Genomic DNA, 8,389 nt, shown 5'->3' on the forward strand with positions numbered 1-8,389 from the left:
GGGGGCAGAGAACGGTGGGGTATTATTTTATATGTGGGGGCAGAGAATGGTGGGGTATTATTTTATATGTGGGGGCAGAGAACGGTGGGGTAGTATTTTATATGTGGGGGGCAGAGAACAGTGGGGTATTATTTTATATGGGGGGAGGCAGAGAACAGGGGGGAGGGTATTTATTTTATATGTGGGGATGTGGGGGGCCACAATGTTTACATTGCTTTATCTTAATATTGTTGTTGTTAATATTTATTTTTGTAACTTTATTCTGCCTTCAACATTTAAAAGTGTAATTTCATAAGATAATTTAAGAGGGTGGGTTTAGGGGCGGAGTTAAGGCCGAGGCAGGGTTGGGGTTAGGTGGGGCAACTGGTGGCGAGTAACTCTTAAGGCCTGGCTAGTAGCTCAGGACTTGAAATTTTGAGCCCTGTATATATATAAAATGTGGTTTGGCACTATTGGGCTGAGGTACCACTGATGCATTGAGCTATACCCTTGCTTTTTAGGTGATGGAAAGAGCTGTGATTGGGGTTAGAGGTGGAGACAAGAGGAATACGTTTTTGTATAAGGACGCTCACTGAAATTACAACTTGCAAATCTGCATCAGTCACTTAAAGTGACATTAAACCCTCAGATTTTTTAACATAATATAAACCAATACCCTCAGATTTTTTAATATAAACCAATACTGTAATGTGTGCTGTAATCCATGGCAGTCTGCTGCAAAACAGAAGTTCTGCCCAGCATGAGAACAGATACAGATTTAAAAGGAAGAGCAGCAAAGAGAAGGGAAACAACCATGGATTACAGTAAGGCACACATTACAGTATTGGTTTATGTTAAAAAATCTGAGGGTTTAATGTCACTTTAATCATTGGTGGGATATAACCTTATTCACCCAGTAGGTCTCTATATAGTTTTTTTTTGCAATAAATTATTTAACATTGTATTAATTTGATAGTTTTTTTGATTAATTTGTGATATTAAATACGGAATAGTTAATTCATGATTTTGGGTGGGGTATTAAGGGAGAACTATGGGGTTAAGGCTTTTCCCCATAGTTCTCCTTAGGGTAACGGGAGGACACAAACTAGCGTCCTCCCGTCACCCTAGGCTCAGTATACCGCGAGCTGCTGCTCACGGTATACTGAGACACCGCAGCTGAAGCAGATCCTGACAATTATGACTGACAGCTGGCTCTGCCTATCTAGAGGCAGAGCCAGCTGTACCCGCCCCCTCCCCCGTCCGTTCCACCAGTCAGTGCTGGCGGATCGGAGCGGGGAGGTGGGAATCCAGCCACTCCACTGTCACGGCAGAGAGCCGTGACAGGATCAAGAGGTGAGTGAACGCCGTTATGTGTTCCATTTACCATCATGTGCAGCTGTGATTATTTATCTAAAATATATATGAATACGTTATGTCTGACTATGGAGGATTATGCCTTTTTATCTCTGTATTTAAAAAAAAAAAAAATCCCCTGCATATACTTATCTTACTTATTTAGTGCTTCAAGAGTTAAATATATGCTGCATCTGTGAGTGGGAGTTCTTCTCTAAATACAGTTTGCCTTGATACTTTCTCCTGCAACTTGACAAAGACCCATTCAGTCAAAATGGCTAGTCCCTTGGCTAGGGGGATTATGCACGATTGATCATTTGTCTGCATCAGCAACTTTGATTCTTCTTATTTTGGCGTATATCCGGTGCTAGCAAGCAGTAGATATATGCCCCATAATTTAAAACATATTTTTAAAACAGTAGGCAAATACCTAAATACGGCTGAAGAACTCCCGCCTCCCGAACTACTGTGAAGAAATTTGCCGGGCGCATACGCAGTAGAGAGGAGAAAACAGACAAACTCAATGGATGCAGCCAGGAGTGCAAACTTTTTACTTTGCCCACATGTAGCACATGTTACATTTGCTCAGAAATTATGGATGATTCCAAAAGAGGCAAGAGCAGTATAATCAGAATGCATAATTACACATCCTACCTGTAGCAGTACAAGATGTGCAACAATACCGACTGCAGTAAGAATCTGGAAGTCCCAACCCTGATCTATAAAGGATAACTGATTGATTCACTGCATTTTACAATGTGAAATCATAGCCTCCAGCAATCTCTTGAACCAGGACCTGGGGATGTAGCCTGCGTTCCTGTGCATACAGCATTACTATATGCAGTATACGCTATACCACAAACAGAAGCAAGTTAGTTACCTGACTGCAGCCAATTCTGGTAATATACCCCAATGCTGAAAAGCAAAAGAAGACAAGGTAGGCATTACTGGTGGTAAATATAATTTCAAACTTAAATTATTTGTACAGTAAATACAAAGTTGTCTCCAAAAGTAAATAAACTGTCAGTTTTGACAAGCTTTTCCCTGTGAATCCCATACATAGGATCCCATGACCCCAGCTTATCCCAGGAGCCATTAGAAAATGAAGTACAGTGACCTGTAGAAGCTCTAGATTGGGGATTGTGATAGGATTACATAAAACCCAATGCATTTAAATTTTGGTTGCAATTGTATAAAACACAGATTGCATAAATTGCAAACAAGATCGTAGTGATAGCCACACGTTTCAATCTGATTGTACAATCTTCTCTAGATTTACTGACAACTGTATAACAGAAAAGTCCACCTAGATAAAATCTGAATCTAGTTGCAGACACCTTAAAGAAACATACTTTATAAACCCTTCCTTTAAAGTGAAATTAACGTCAAAAGGGTTTTAAAAGAGCTATGACCAAACCTTTTTTGGCCGTAGTTCTCTTTAGAGTCACATTTACTAGGACATTTACTAATGGTTTCCTGTGACCCAAAACAGCACAGAGCCAGGATCCACCCCGCTGCCTGATTGACAGCCGGCTCTGCCTCTCTAGCGTCTCCACCCCCTCCACCGTTCGTTCATCCTTCCAGTCAACGCTAGGGGAACAGAGAGGGGAAGGGGACTGCCTGTGGGGAGTGGTGACTACTCGGTGCACGATTTGTCCCTGCTCTCTGCAGGGACAAGGTCGTGCACTGAGCAATCAGCGGTATGTGATTGCTTAGCTCTGGATCAATAGAGTCGATGTATGACAGTGGAAGTGTCCCAAGTTGGCTCTAACTATGGGGAGCAGTGTATTTCCCTCATCCCATAGTTCTCCTTTTAAGCCATTTCAAATGCTGATGAAATCACTTAAATGGATGCCGCTTCTTGATGTTTAAAAGTTTTAGCTTCCTGCAGAATCAGCCGATTCCGAGCACTGGTCCTGATATCATGTTTTAGGGTGGCTCCTTTCCCTTGCAGGGTCCTATGGAGCCAGCCTTGTGTTTGCTAGTAAGTGTCTCTACAAAACACACAGGCACAGCAAGGCAAGAAACTCCCCTGTCCCTGCTCTCCACTCCTTCTCACCTTTCCCTTCTCCAAGCTAGTAGATGGACAGCTGCTGGACACTTTGTCCCTTGTGATCTTGTACTGTTAGGAAGTTCAGGGAAGCTGAACTGAGGGAGTTTGAGTTGTTCAGAGACATGATAACTATAAGTATTTAGGCAAAAATGTAAAGAAATACTTTGCGGGGTAATATATATTTGATCTGCATTCGTTCTTGAAAAAAGTTTGAGAGTAATACTACTTAAACCAATATTCTGAATGTAAGATATGTTCATGTTTGTACCATTCATCCATCCTTAAAAGATATTGCAATCAGATTTTAATGTGTGTTGCCAGCTTGAAGTAGCATTAAAGGCTGTGTGCTTTTTGCCTTAATGCAATCCCTGCATCAAGGCAAAAGACACCAGCACTTTTGTTACACCCCCGTCCCCCCTACACTTACCTGCAGCCGCTCATCTCCTTCGTCGAGACCAGGAAGATACACTGGTTTCCCTGAACTTTCTGGTTGCGGTGGGAGGGTACCGAGGGCAGAGGAGCCATAGGCCCCTTCTGCTGTCAGTCAAGCTATGACTGCAGGGTGGGGGTGTGGCCGGCCGCACGCTGTGCGTGTCTCTATGGATGCACACAACTAGGTGCGGGCATGGCAGTGGCCGTGCACGTACGGGTGCCTCCACAGAAGTCAGCTAGCTAATGGAGGCCCCCTTTGGGGGTTTGGGCTCGCGGTCTGGATTCCACTTGAGAATGAGGTAATTAAATAACTTTTTTTTTTTAGCTAATCTTGCCAACGTAAAAAATAAAATGTTTTCGGTTTTGTAATGTCACTGCACTTGTGGGCCATTGAGATCTACAGGTCCCTCTGCTGCAGTGGCGTATATAGGACTTGTAGTCTTGGCCGGCTCCGCCCAGTTTTTATTCATTAGCCAGGACCTGCTAGACTCTGGCAGGTGCTGGCCAATAGGAACAGTCACCGCTAGCTCCGCCAAATTGTTTTTCTTTTTTAACTTTTCTTTAAAATATTTTTTTCTTTTTACATTTTCCTATTTGTTTACATGTTTAAAATATTTTTTCATTTCACTTATTTTCTATTCTGCTCACTACTTTTTGTAAGTGTTTATATAAGTTTTAGATTGGAATCAATAAAACGTTTATCTGCCCCAGGGAAGGCGCCTTGTTTTATATTAAATGTAGTTACACTAACACACAAGAGCAATGCTTGTTCTATCGACAGATATTTCTTTCTACACAGTTTAGAAAGCTTTGGCAGGCAGCATTTTAAGCATGATTTAGGACTTACATGAGCAAAGGTCTAAAAAAAAAATGTCTACTCTCTAAAAGTCTGATCATATGAACAGTAAATAGTAGTAGGCACTGATGACTAAAAAGCTTGTTGACTCATTTACAATGTACCCAACTATTCCTCGACATATATTGTAGGGTTCTGGCGCCTCCTGCTGTCAAGGTCCAAATGATCACCATGTTTTGCATTTTACTGTAAGCCCTAAGTTGCAAATACGTGTAAACGGGGAAACAATATTTTGTAATCATTTCAATTGGTATCATTTCAATTATCAGAACAACAAATAACATTCCCGCACATCCATCTGGCCAGAGCATGTGATATTTCATATATTACTGAGTTATTTAGTAGGGATGTCCCGATACTGATGCTGGGCATTTTCAGGAGTACTTGTACTCCTGAAAATGCATCAATATCAGCTCTTTAAATTTTTCATTTTAAAACTGATCGGCTGCAGAGGACCCGCCCTTGTGGAGACCTCAGCAGCCTGCTGGGGACCTGGCAGTAGTTGTCCTTGCCAGTGCCTGTCCAGTCCCATATGTCCTCATCCTTCCCGGCGCAGGCACAGCCCCGCACTGAACAAACAGCCCCGAAGCCGGAAGAACGGCACCCAATCGTTCAGCACGGTGCCCAACCACAGAGTCCCACATGCAGCCTGGGGACATCTGTACAATGACCCGGTGAGACGCAAACGCAGCCCTGGTGACAGCTGTACAAAGAGCCCTCTCACCTGCTTGTTTTTGCAGGGGGGAGGCACAATCCCTGGTGATCCAGTGGTTGATTAGTAAGGTCTGCACCTTTGGCGGCTGCAGACCTTACTAATCCATCCTTTCGGCCAGTGTTCAGTGAAGAGCACCGGCCATAAGTAACTGAGTGCCGGTGTTGACACCGACACAACCAGGAGCAGCTCTGTGACCTGCATTCGACAGAGATGCAGACCGTGTAGGTGTTTTCGCAAGTCAGGTAAGTGGGCCGTGTGGCTGCAGGCCACATAGTACCCGTTTGTGGCACGGTACTTTGAGAACTCTGATGTAAAGTATAAAGTGATGTGAAAAAGTAGATACTCCCCAAAGAAACTTTTTCAACATATTTAAACAGGCAAACATTGGATGCTTTAAAACCACAGGGACGAGGCTGCAGATGGTGATGTCCGTTTATGTAAATTTATGTCAGGAAATTCCCCAACTCCGTTGGACGTGATAGGGGAAAATGGGGTACCTTCCATTTTGACTCCTGGCATTACTCACAACTTAGTCACTTTTCGCCAACAAGCTTCCATAATCAGGCCCTCCAAACCGTTGACTCTTTATGAACAATTGTGTGACTCCTCCCAGCCACTCTCCCTTCTGTACAAATGACTACTTCTGCCAGCGCAGACCAATGAGAAGTGCTTCTCATTGGTCAGCGCTGAGTGCTCGCAATTTGTGAGCGAAATTTAAAATGCATAGCGCAGGGCTGCGCTGGACAGCAGTACGGGGTACAAATTGTACACTCGTGATGACAGAGGGAAAGGGCTGTTTGCCGTGAGGCAAGTATAGCGGGGTGGGGGTTGGGTGAGAGATGGGGCCAAATTTGATCGGGTAATTCAATTTTGCCAAATTACCTGGGAAAGTGAACTTACCCTTGCACATTGCGTGTGTTAGGCCCCGTTCACACCAGGGCGATTGCAGTTCAGCGTGGTTTCTGCACAAATTCTAAAAGGCCGGTTTTAATTGTGTGTCAGCGCTGAATCGCAATTGAAAATGCCCAAAACTGTGCTGATCAGCATGGTTCCATTGAAATCTATATGTACACTGTGCTGATCAGCTCAGAAAAAATGCTCAGGGAACATTTCGGGCGGCAGGCGGTTCACATCGCGCAATCGCATGAACGGTCCACATAGCAATGTATGCGATTGTTCATGTCGGCGGTTCAGCATGGCTTAAGGCCCCCATTCACACTAAGCAACACTTACCTCGAGCGGATCATCACGGCAGGGATAGCGCAACTGTTCGGGGCGACGTTCCAGCGACGATCGCACAACCTTCGCCGTCGGGCTGCATGCAAAAATAGAAAAATCGTGCGACATCCGGGGGGGAGCTGCCTGGCTACCACAATATGGCACGCAGTGGAATTGGGGCGGCACTCAAAACACACACACTGTCCTACACGTGCGTTTATTTGCATGCACATGGTGGGGGTGGCAGGGTTGGTTTTAATATTTTTTTACCACTTTTTCATTTTTTATTATGTTTTACTTTTTTAGATATTTTATTTTTAACTTTTTTAAATTTTATTTTATAATTTTCCACTTTTTTAATTTCGCTTAATTGTATTCTTATTAGGGATGTCCCGATACAACTTTTTCAAGACTAAGTACAAGCACAAGTACCTCCCCTCATGTACTTGCCGATACCAATTACCGATACTTTTTCTTAAAGGGACAGGTGACATTTAAAAAAAAACAATGCAGACTAATGATTTTAAGCCAATTTCTTTATGATTATGAAGAACTTTAATTTAAGACTGTTTTAGAACAATAAAACATTTGTATTTGCTTTCACACAGTTGTCGTGAAACTACAAATCCGATCATGCATGTGCCTCTGGGAACATTTAACCTATTCAGGTTAGCGGGGGAGAAATGTAACTCTATTACTGCAGTGTAGTTGAAGTGTGTACTATGGATCATTTAACCTGGTACCCACTTCCAGTACACTACAGCAATAGAGTTACAATTCTCCCCTGCTAACATGAATAGGTTAAATTATCCATAATACAACTACATGTTATGTACTATGGATCATGATCTAACCTATTCATGTTAGCAGGGGAGACTTGTAACTCTATTGCTGTAGTATAGTGGAGGTGTGTGCTGTATATATGTACTACATATACGGTACACACTGCAACAAAAGATTTACAATTTTCCTCGACTAACATGAATGGGTTAAAATTTGATCCGTAGTACAATTACATGTTATGTACTAGGGATCATTTAATCCATTCATATTAACAGGGGATAATAGTAAATCTATTGCTGCAGTGTGTACTCTATATGTAGTACATAAAGAGTACACACTGCAGACAATCATTTACTATTTTCCCCTGCTAACACAATAAATTGTTGTTATGAGGGACCCCAGGCCCTCACTAACTGTTAGTTGCCTCGCTGGTTAGGTTGCGCTGTGCGGGAGAGCAGCTCCGAGTCGGCGCTGGTCTGGTGGGAGGAGCTCCAGATGGGGTCCTAATTTAGATGGCCTGTGACTGCCCACGGGTCCTCTGGGCAGACGCCAGCGTTCTGTTGACACTGAGAACTCATCGACCTTGCGAACCTCTGACTTCGCATCCGGATACTGCCAGTAGGTCAGCTACACATAAGGACCTTCCGCGCATGCGTTGCCACTCACCGAGCCTTACACCACCCTCACGACCATTAACTTCTCCAACTACACACAGCTCCTGTCCTGTTGAACTACCATGCACTGCGCTTGCTAGCCCTTCTCGTCGAGTTCGCGAACTATACACTGCACTTGCGCTGTGCATTTCAACTATTAAAATAAATAAATACAATCCCTCACACCAGCCACGAAGTTACCGGTAATTGGTTTATTTTTCTTTATATTTTGTAGGGCTGCAACAACTAATCGACATAATCGATTATAATCGATTATTGAAAAAGTTGTCAACTTTTTCAATAATCGATTAATCGCCTTCCGATCAGTTGGCCCTGTTCACGGCTCC

The 8,389-nt window shown here is 43.3% G+C and overlaps 1 protein-coding gene across 1 annotated transcript in view; it reads right to left on the reverse strand.

The window, feature by feature from the left end:
* Positions 1-8,389, reverse strand: part of GNG7 (G protein subunit gamma 7) — a 50,635-nt gene that overhangs the window by 36,615 nt on the left and 5,631 nt on the right. Inside the window, exons 2-3 of the mRNA XM_018570405.1 lie at positions 2,216-2,247; positions 1,540-1,546 (exon numbers count right to left, since the gene is read on the reverse strand). The gene's annotated coding sequence lies outside the window, so the exon portion shown is untranslated. The remainder of the gene's footprint in view (positions 1-1,539; positions 1,547-2,215; positions 2,248-8,389) is intronic.

Source organism: Nanorana parkeri, unplaced genomic scaffold (genome assembly GCF_000935625.1).
Source record: "Nanorana parkeri isolate BGI_ZX_2015 unplaced genomic scaffold, ASM93562v1 scaffold1530, whole genome shotgun sequence".
Taxonomy (NCBI): domain Eukaryota; kingdom Metazoa; phylum Chordata; class Amphibia; order Anura; family Dicroglossidae; genus Nanorana; species Nanorana parkeri.